This window comes from Hemitrygon akajei, unplaced genomic scaffold (genome assembly GCF_048418815.1).
Source record: "Hemitrygon akajei unplaced genomic scaffold, sHemAka1.3 Scf000083, whole genome shotgun sequence".
NCBI lineage: Eukaryota > Metazoa > Chordata > Chondrichthyes > Myliobatiformes > Dasyatidae > Hemitrygon > Hemitrygon akajei.
The window spans coordinates 2216112-2223687 of record NW_027331969.1 but is presented as its reverse complement, the minus strand read 5'-3'; positions in this window follow the sequence as shown (position 1 = coordinate 2223687).

Here is a 7576-nt window from a genome sequence, read left to right as displayed (position 1 = left end):
TCTTATTATTTAGACCATATGTGGGAGTTAGTCTGACCCAGCAAAAGGAGACTGATCAATTGAATATGCTGCCACTGTAAATCTGCCTTGAGACTCGTCACAGCTCTAAATCAACAGACTCTCCCACATGCACATTAGATGATCCCAGAGCAAAAATCATTCATTTCAACCAGTTCTCAAAATATCTGCCTCCAACTTTTAAAAGAATAGCAAGAACAGAGGTCGAAGTTCAGGTTGCATTTAATATTAAGGTTGCATTTATTATTAAACTGTATAAACATATTTACTATAAACAACCTCGATATTCAAAACACTTCATAATTCAACGGGATTCCCATATCTGCAAATCTGTGTGCACTCCCAAATCTGTGCACGTCTGCAAACCCAAATTCAGTGTTTATCCCCAAATAAGTGTGCATCACCAAATCCATGCGCACCCACAAACCTTCCGACACCCCGGAATACACCGACATACCGAGATCTGTGCGCAACCCAAACCCGCTGACATCCCACATGCACATGAGATTATCACAGAGCAAGAAAGATTTCAAACACTTCACAGAATAGCCGCCTCCAACTCAAATCAAATAGCAAGAACAAAGTTCAAATTTCAAAGTGCATTTGTTCTTGAAGTATCTATAAATGAAACAGCCTTGAGATTCATTGCAACCCTAAATCGAAGGACTCCCCAAATCCGTGTGTCACCCCAAATCAGCTGAGACATCCAAATCTGTGCGCAGCCCTGAATACTCCCAAATCCCTGTGTACCCTCAAATGCCCAAAGCAGTGTGCACCCCCAAATTCACCGACACTCCAAAATCCATATTCACCAACATACCCTGAAACCTTCGCACATCCGCAAATCAATGTGCAGACAAATTTCCATGTGAATCCCCAAACCCGCTGACATCCCCACAAGCACACTAGATTATCCCAGAGCAAGAATCATTTCCAACAGTTCACAAAATAGCTGCCTCCATCTTAAAACGTTCAAAATGCAAACTGCATTCATTTTTAAATTATTTCTGTATGTCTGAATCTCTGTGTGTTCCTATGTGTCCTCGTATGTGTCTGTGTGTGTTTGTGTTAGAGACCAGATCGCCGACGGCGCTCGGTCTTTGTCGAGACGGCGTAACTACTGAGAACACATGGCTATCCCGTCGACTCCATACTCCCCTACCCCGCCTATTCAGTAGCGCACAGAAAGGGAACAAACTGGCCTCTCCCGGAAACCACAAGCCTTCAACTTATGAGAGAACATTGCTGCTTTCCAAACTATGAAGAATGACACAACATCTATAATTCACTGTGCAAGTCAACCGTCATCACAGTGCGGGGTGGGGGATGTGGGGACGGGAGGGTGGCCGGGAAAGCGGGCGACAGAAAAGGGGGAAGGTTAGGGAGGAATGTGTGGAAGAAAGAGTGGGGCAGTGGGGATGAGAACGAGTGAAGAGAGGAGGACAGAGAGAAAGAGATTGAGGCTATATATATTTAGTCTCTCTCCTGCCTCCTCCACACTCCTCGTCCCCGCCTATTCTGTAGCACATAAAAAGGGAACAAACTGGCCTCTCCCGGAAACTACAAGCCTTCATCTTCTGAGAGAACATTGTCACTGTCAAAACAACCGAAGAATTGTACAACATCAGACAATTCACTGTGCGAGTCAACCGTCATCACAGTGCGGGGTGGGGGATGTGGGGACGGGAGGGTGGCCGGGAAAACGAGCTGCAGTAATGGAGGAATTGGGGAGAAGGCGAGAGGCAGGTGAAGCATTGGGTAGAAAGGGAGAAAGAGACAATACGGGAAAGAAGCGGGGGAGTGAGTGGATAGGGTAGGGTAGAATGTGTGGAGGAAAGAGTGTGGCACTGGTGAAGGGAACGGATGAAGAGAGGAGAGCGAGAAAAAGAGAGTGTGGAAGAGAAAGGATGAGGGAGTGGGAGACAAGAGATGGAGAGAAAGAGACGGTGAGGGATCAGGGAAGAGGAGGTGGAGAGAGTGGGAAAGGGTGAAAATCGGGGCAGGAGATTGGAGTTAGTCTGAGGCAAAGAGAAGAAAAGAGCAATATTTGGGAAGCGGGGTGAAGAGCAACGGAGTGTGTGTGTGTGTGTGTGTGTGTGTGTGTGTGTGTGTGTGTGCGTGTGTGTGTGTGTGTGTGTGTGTGTGTGTGTGTGTATGTATACCTATCAGTTTGCATGTTGGTGTCTGTGTTTGTTTGTTTTCAACAACTTTACAATCACTGGCTCTGATCGCCACACTTTGACCATGGATGTCCAGTATCAATTCACTTCTATCCCCAGCAGGAAATCCTTAAAACACATCGCTTTCTTCCCGACAACAGGCCCAACCAATTCCCCTTCATCGACACTTTATTGGGGGTCAGAGGACACTATAACAAACAAACAAACCCTTTTGCCCATTTCGTCCGTACCGAATTGTTATTCTGCCGAGTCCAATAACCGCAGCTGAACCATGGCCCTCAATACCCCTCCCGTCCATGTACTGATCCATACCTCTCTGCAATGAAATCAATAACCTCCACTGACAACAATTCCCACACCCTCAACACCCTCTGAGTGAAGGAATTCACACTCAGGTTCCTCTTAAATATTTCACCTTTCACCCTTAAACTGCGACCTCCAGTTCCCATCTCACCCAACCTCAGAGGAAAATCCTGCCTGCATTTACCCTGTCAACAGGAGCCTCGCCTCGCCCGGCCTCTGCCTGGAGACTGGCCTCGCCCGGCCTCTGCATGGAACCTCGCCTCGTCCGGCCTCTGCCTGGAGCCTCTCCTCACCCGGCCTCTGCCTGGAACCTCGCCTCGCCCGGCCTCTGCCTGGAGCATCTCCTCGCCCGGCCTCTGCATCGAGTCTCGTCTTGCCCGGCCTCTGCCTGGAGCCTCGCCTCGCCCGGCCTCTGCCTGGAGCCTCTCCTCGCCCGGCCTCTGCCTGGAGCCTCGCCTCGCCCGGCCTCTGCCTGGAGCCTCGTCTCGACCGGCCTCTGCCTGGAGCCTCGCCTCGCCCGGCCTCTGCCTGGAGCCTCGTCTTGCCCGGCCTCTGCCTGGAGCCTCGTCTTGCCCGGCCTCTGCCTGGAGCCTCTCCTCGCCCGGCCTCTGCCTGGAGCCTCGCCTCGCCCGGCCTCTGCCTGGAGTCTCTCCTCGCCCGGCCTCTGCTTGGAGCCTCATCTTGCCCGGCCTCTGCCTGGAGCCTCGCCTCGCTCGGCCTCTGCCTGGAGCCTCGCTTCGGCTCGCCGCGCGTTTCCCTCGTTCTGGAGTCTCGCCCTGTTTAGACGTGACTGTGTCTACGCCTTCGCGAGGTAGTTCCAGCCGTTTTGCCGCTACCTAGTGTTGTGAACTGTCTCGTCGTGTTCTGCGTTCTGTGTTATGAGTCCCGGCCCTACGTTCTGTACCCAAGGAGGGGTCTGGCTCGGTGTTTCATGTTCCTGTCTCTCCGTTGGGTCGGTCTTCTACGTTCCTGACCTCTCACGACACAGGCTCAGTGTTCTGCGTTCCTGTCTCTCCCTCGACCAAGGCTCTGCATTCCTGTCTCTCCCTCGACCAAAGCTCTGCGTTCCTGTCTCTCCCCCGATCCAGGCTCTGCGTTCCTGTCTCTCCCTCGATCCAGGCTCTGCGTTCCTGTCTCTCCCTCGACCAAAGCTCTGCGTTCCTGTCTCTCCCTCGACCACGGCTCTGCATTCCAGTCTCTCCCTCGACCAAGGCTCTGCATTCCAATCTCTCCCTCGACCAAGGCTCTGCATTACTGTCTCTCCCTCGACCAAGGCTCTGCGTTCCTGTCTCTCCCTCGACCAAGGCTCTGCATTCCTGTCTGTCCCTCGACCAAGGCTCGGCGTTCCTGTCTCTCCCTCGACCAAGGCACTGCGTTCCTGTCTCTTCCTCAACCAAGGCTCTGCGTTCCAGTCTCTCCCTGGACCAAGGCTCTGCGTTCCTGTCTCTTCCTTGATCAAGTCAAGGCTTCGGGGTCTCGTCCTGTCCTAGTCACATCCAAGGTCCTTGTCCTGTCTTAGCCACGGTTTTGTGTTCTCGTCTTGTCATGTGCCTCGCCCAGCCCAGGAGTACTTTGCCCTCGTCTTGTGCTGGGGTTCCTTTGTCGCGTCCATAGGTCTCAAGACCAGTCCTGTTGCCTCTCCTCGTCCTGTAGCCACGTCTTATCCTCGCCTGGGTCTGGAGTCCGAGCCCGAGTCAAGACCCAGGTTCTGGGTCCTTGTCCAGTCTCTGGCTCGGAGTCCAAGCCCAGGCTCCTAGTTCCCAGTTCCATGTCCTGGTTCCGCTATCCTTGTCAGGTCCTAGCCCAGGGCCGGAATCCTTGTCTCGTCCGGGGCATCTGTCATGTCCAGCGGCCTTGCTTCCTCACTTATCCTGCTTCCTTCTCACGCCTCGTCCTGTTCCTGGTAGTTCAGTGTCTGTGTCTTGCATTTGTGTTATGACAGATTGCTGCAGAAGAATCAAAAGATAACTTAACCGGGATGACGGTGTGGCTGTTGTTTGTGCCTGAATTACAGGTAACGATAAAGAAACAATTTACCAACCATTTATCAGTATATATAGTAGAATTTGTTTCCATTATTTGAGGCTTACAGTGGGTGATGGAAATTTTTTCCTGTAAATTTGTCATTTGTTCAGATGCCTGTTCGGTTTTGATGAGTCTTAAAACAGGTAGTTTTTGCAGTAGGACAGATTTACTGTTGGAAACTCATCAAACATTATTTCATACGCACAGTATTGGTTTATATCTCCACTTCTTATGGGTCCCTGCACACAGCGGTTCAGTTACAAAATCTGTTAAAATTTCAACTAGCACATCAGAAGCTAAGGGGTTGGTGGGTTAAGAATTATATCGAGACTGGTGGGATAAAGGGCATCAAAGGAGACACCTGTACAGAATACATACCTGTTGGGTTTATGGGAGATTGGGAGTAAAATAGGAAGATAAGGAATCACATTGACACGGTTTAGAATCTGGCACACTGTGCTTCATTATCCCTTCGTTCGTGTTGGGAAACATTACTCTGTGTCGTGTAGTTTTCATTTAAAATCTTTCTTAAGTAATAACAGTAACTTTAATTTAATTCATGGTATTGTATTTTGTTACGTACAATCTATAGGACTTTTGGGGGGTAATTTAGGTTTCATTTGAAAAAGGAAGCAGTGAGGGTTTTATGTCCCGATTCTCTGCACCACACTCCAGGCCAGTTCGTGTCCGGAATGTGGCTTCAATTTAGAGTATCCACCGTTGTTTATCCGAACCCCGCCCTCGTTCTTCACGTTAGCTAGTTATTCAAGTGGAAGGCGGAGACTGGTGTGATTGACAATGCATCAGCCAACCAACATCCAACTAGACCGTTGCCATTTTGCGGGAAGGTCGGGTAGTGAGTTCGGTGGGCGGGAATGGAGGGGGGGAGGAAAATAATGGACATATCTACCGACCAATGGGAGGGGGGCATGATGAGTAATTGTTTGACTGACATCCGACGGGTCCATTGAGATCAACTCTCAATGGATCTCCATCAACTCTCCAGGATGGTGCATTTACACTCCGACCCCCACGCCCCCTCCCCTCACACACACTATCCTAATATCCCGGCGCTGCTGGTCGATGGGACAATCCGCCCGGGAATAACACCTGGGAGATGAGGCGGTGAATGTGAGGAGCTGGAGCCCGGACCGGAGACACTGCGGCCGCCTCTGCCGTGTGCTCAGGACGCGGCTTTATTAATGAACTGAAGCCCCGAAGTGACCGGATATTTCACCGCGCTCATCACCTGATAACGTCTGACCACAATGCCCACTGTGACAGATTGTGATTACATTAATGAGTTAATATTTAGACCTTATGTGGGAGCTAGTCTGTCCCAACAAAGGTGACTGATCAATTGAATATGCTGGCACTCTAAATCTGCCTTGAGACTCGTCACAGCTCCAAATCAACAGACTCTCCCACATGCACATTTGATGATCCCAGAGCAAGAATCGTTCATTTCAACCGGTTCTCAAAATATCTGCCTTCAACTTAAAAAAATAGCAAGAACAGAGGTCGAAGTTCAGGTTGCATTTATTATTAAACAATATACCAATGAAACAACCTCGAGATTCAAAACACTTCAAAATCCACCGGGATTCCCATATCTGCAAATCTGTGTGCCCTCCCAAATCTGTGCACGTCCAGAAACCCCAACTCAGTGTTTACCCCCAAATCAGTGTTCACCCCCAAATCAGTGTGCATTGACAAATCCATGTGCATTGCAAACCTACCGACACCCCGATATCCATCCACATATCCAGATCTGTGCGCAACCCAAAACAATCGATACCCCAAATCCACCCACATACCCAAATCTGTGCACATCCGCAAACCCCAACTCAGTGTTCACCCCCAAATCAGTGTGCATCACCAAATCCGTGCGCAGCCCAAACCTACCGACATTCCCAAATCCACCCACATACCGAGATTTGTGCGCACCCCAAACCTACCGACATTCCCAAATCCACCCCCATACCCAGATCTGTGCGCACTCCAAACCCGCTGACATCCCCACAAGCACACTAGATTATCCCAGAGCAAGAATCATTTCAAACAGTTCACAAAATAGCTGCCTCCATCTTAAAACGTTGAAAATGCAAACTGCACTCATTTTAAAAGTATTTTTGTGTGTGTGTGCATCTCAGTTTATATGCATCCCTGTATATGTATTTGTTTGTCCGTCTTTTCATGTGTCTGTGTGTGTTTGTGTCAGAGACCAGCTCGCAGACGGCGCTCAGTCTTTGTCGTGACGGCGTAGCTACTGTACACGGCTATCCCGGCTACTCCACATCCCCTCCCCCGCCTATTCAGTAGCGCACAGAAAGGGAACAAACTGGCCTCTCCCGGAAACCACAAGCCTTCAACTTATGAGAGAACATTGCTGCTTTCCAAACTATGAAGAATGACACAACATCTATAATTCACTGTGCAAGTCAACCGTCATCACAGTGCGGGGTGGGGGATGTGGGGACGGGAGGGTGGCCGGGAAAGCGGGCGACAGAAAAGGGGGAAGGTTAGGGAGGAATGTGTGGAGGAAAGAGTGGGGCAGTGGGGATGAGAACGGATGAAGACAGGAGGACAGAGAGAAAGAAATTGAGGCTATATATATTTAGTCTCTCTCCTGCCTCCTCCACACTCCGCGCCCCCGCCTATTCTGTAGCAAATAAAAAGGGAACAAACTGGCCTCTCCCGGAAACTACAAGCCTTCATTTTCTGAGAGAACAATGTCACTGTCCAAACAATGACGAATTATACAACATCTATAATTCACTGTGCGTGTCAACTGTCATCACAGTGCGGTGTAGGGGATGTGGGGACGGGAGGGTGGCCGGGAAAACGAGCTGCAGTAATGGAGGAATTGGGGTGAAGGTGAGAGGCAGAAAAAGCGTTGGGTAGAAAGGGAGAAAGTGACAATACGGGAAAGAAGCGGGGGAGTGAGTGGATAGGGTAGGGTAGAATGTGTGGAGGAAAGAGTGTGGCACTGGGGAAGGGAACGGATGAAGAGAGGAGAGCGAGAAAGAGAGAGTGTGGAAGAGAAAGGA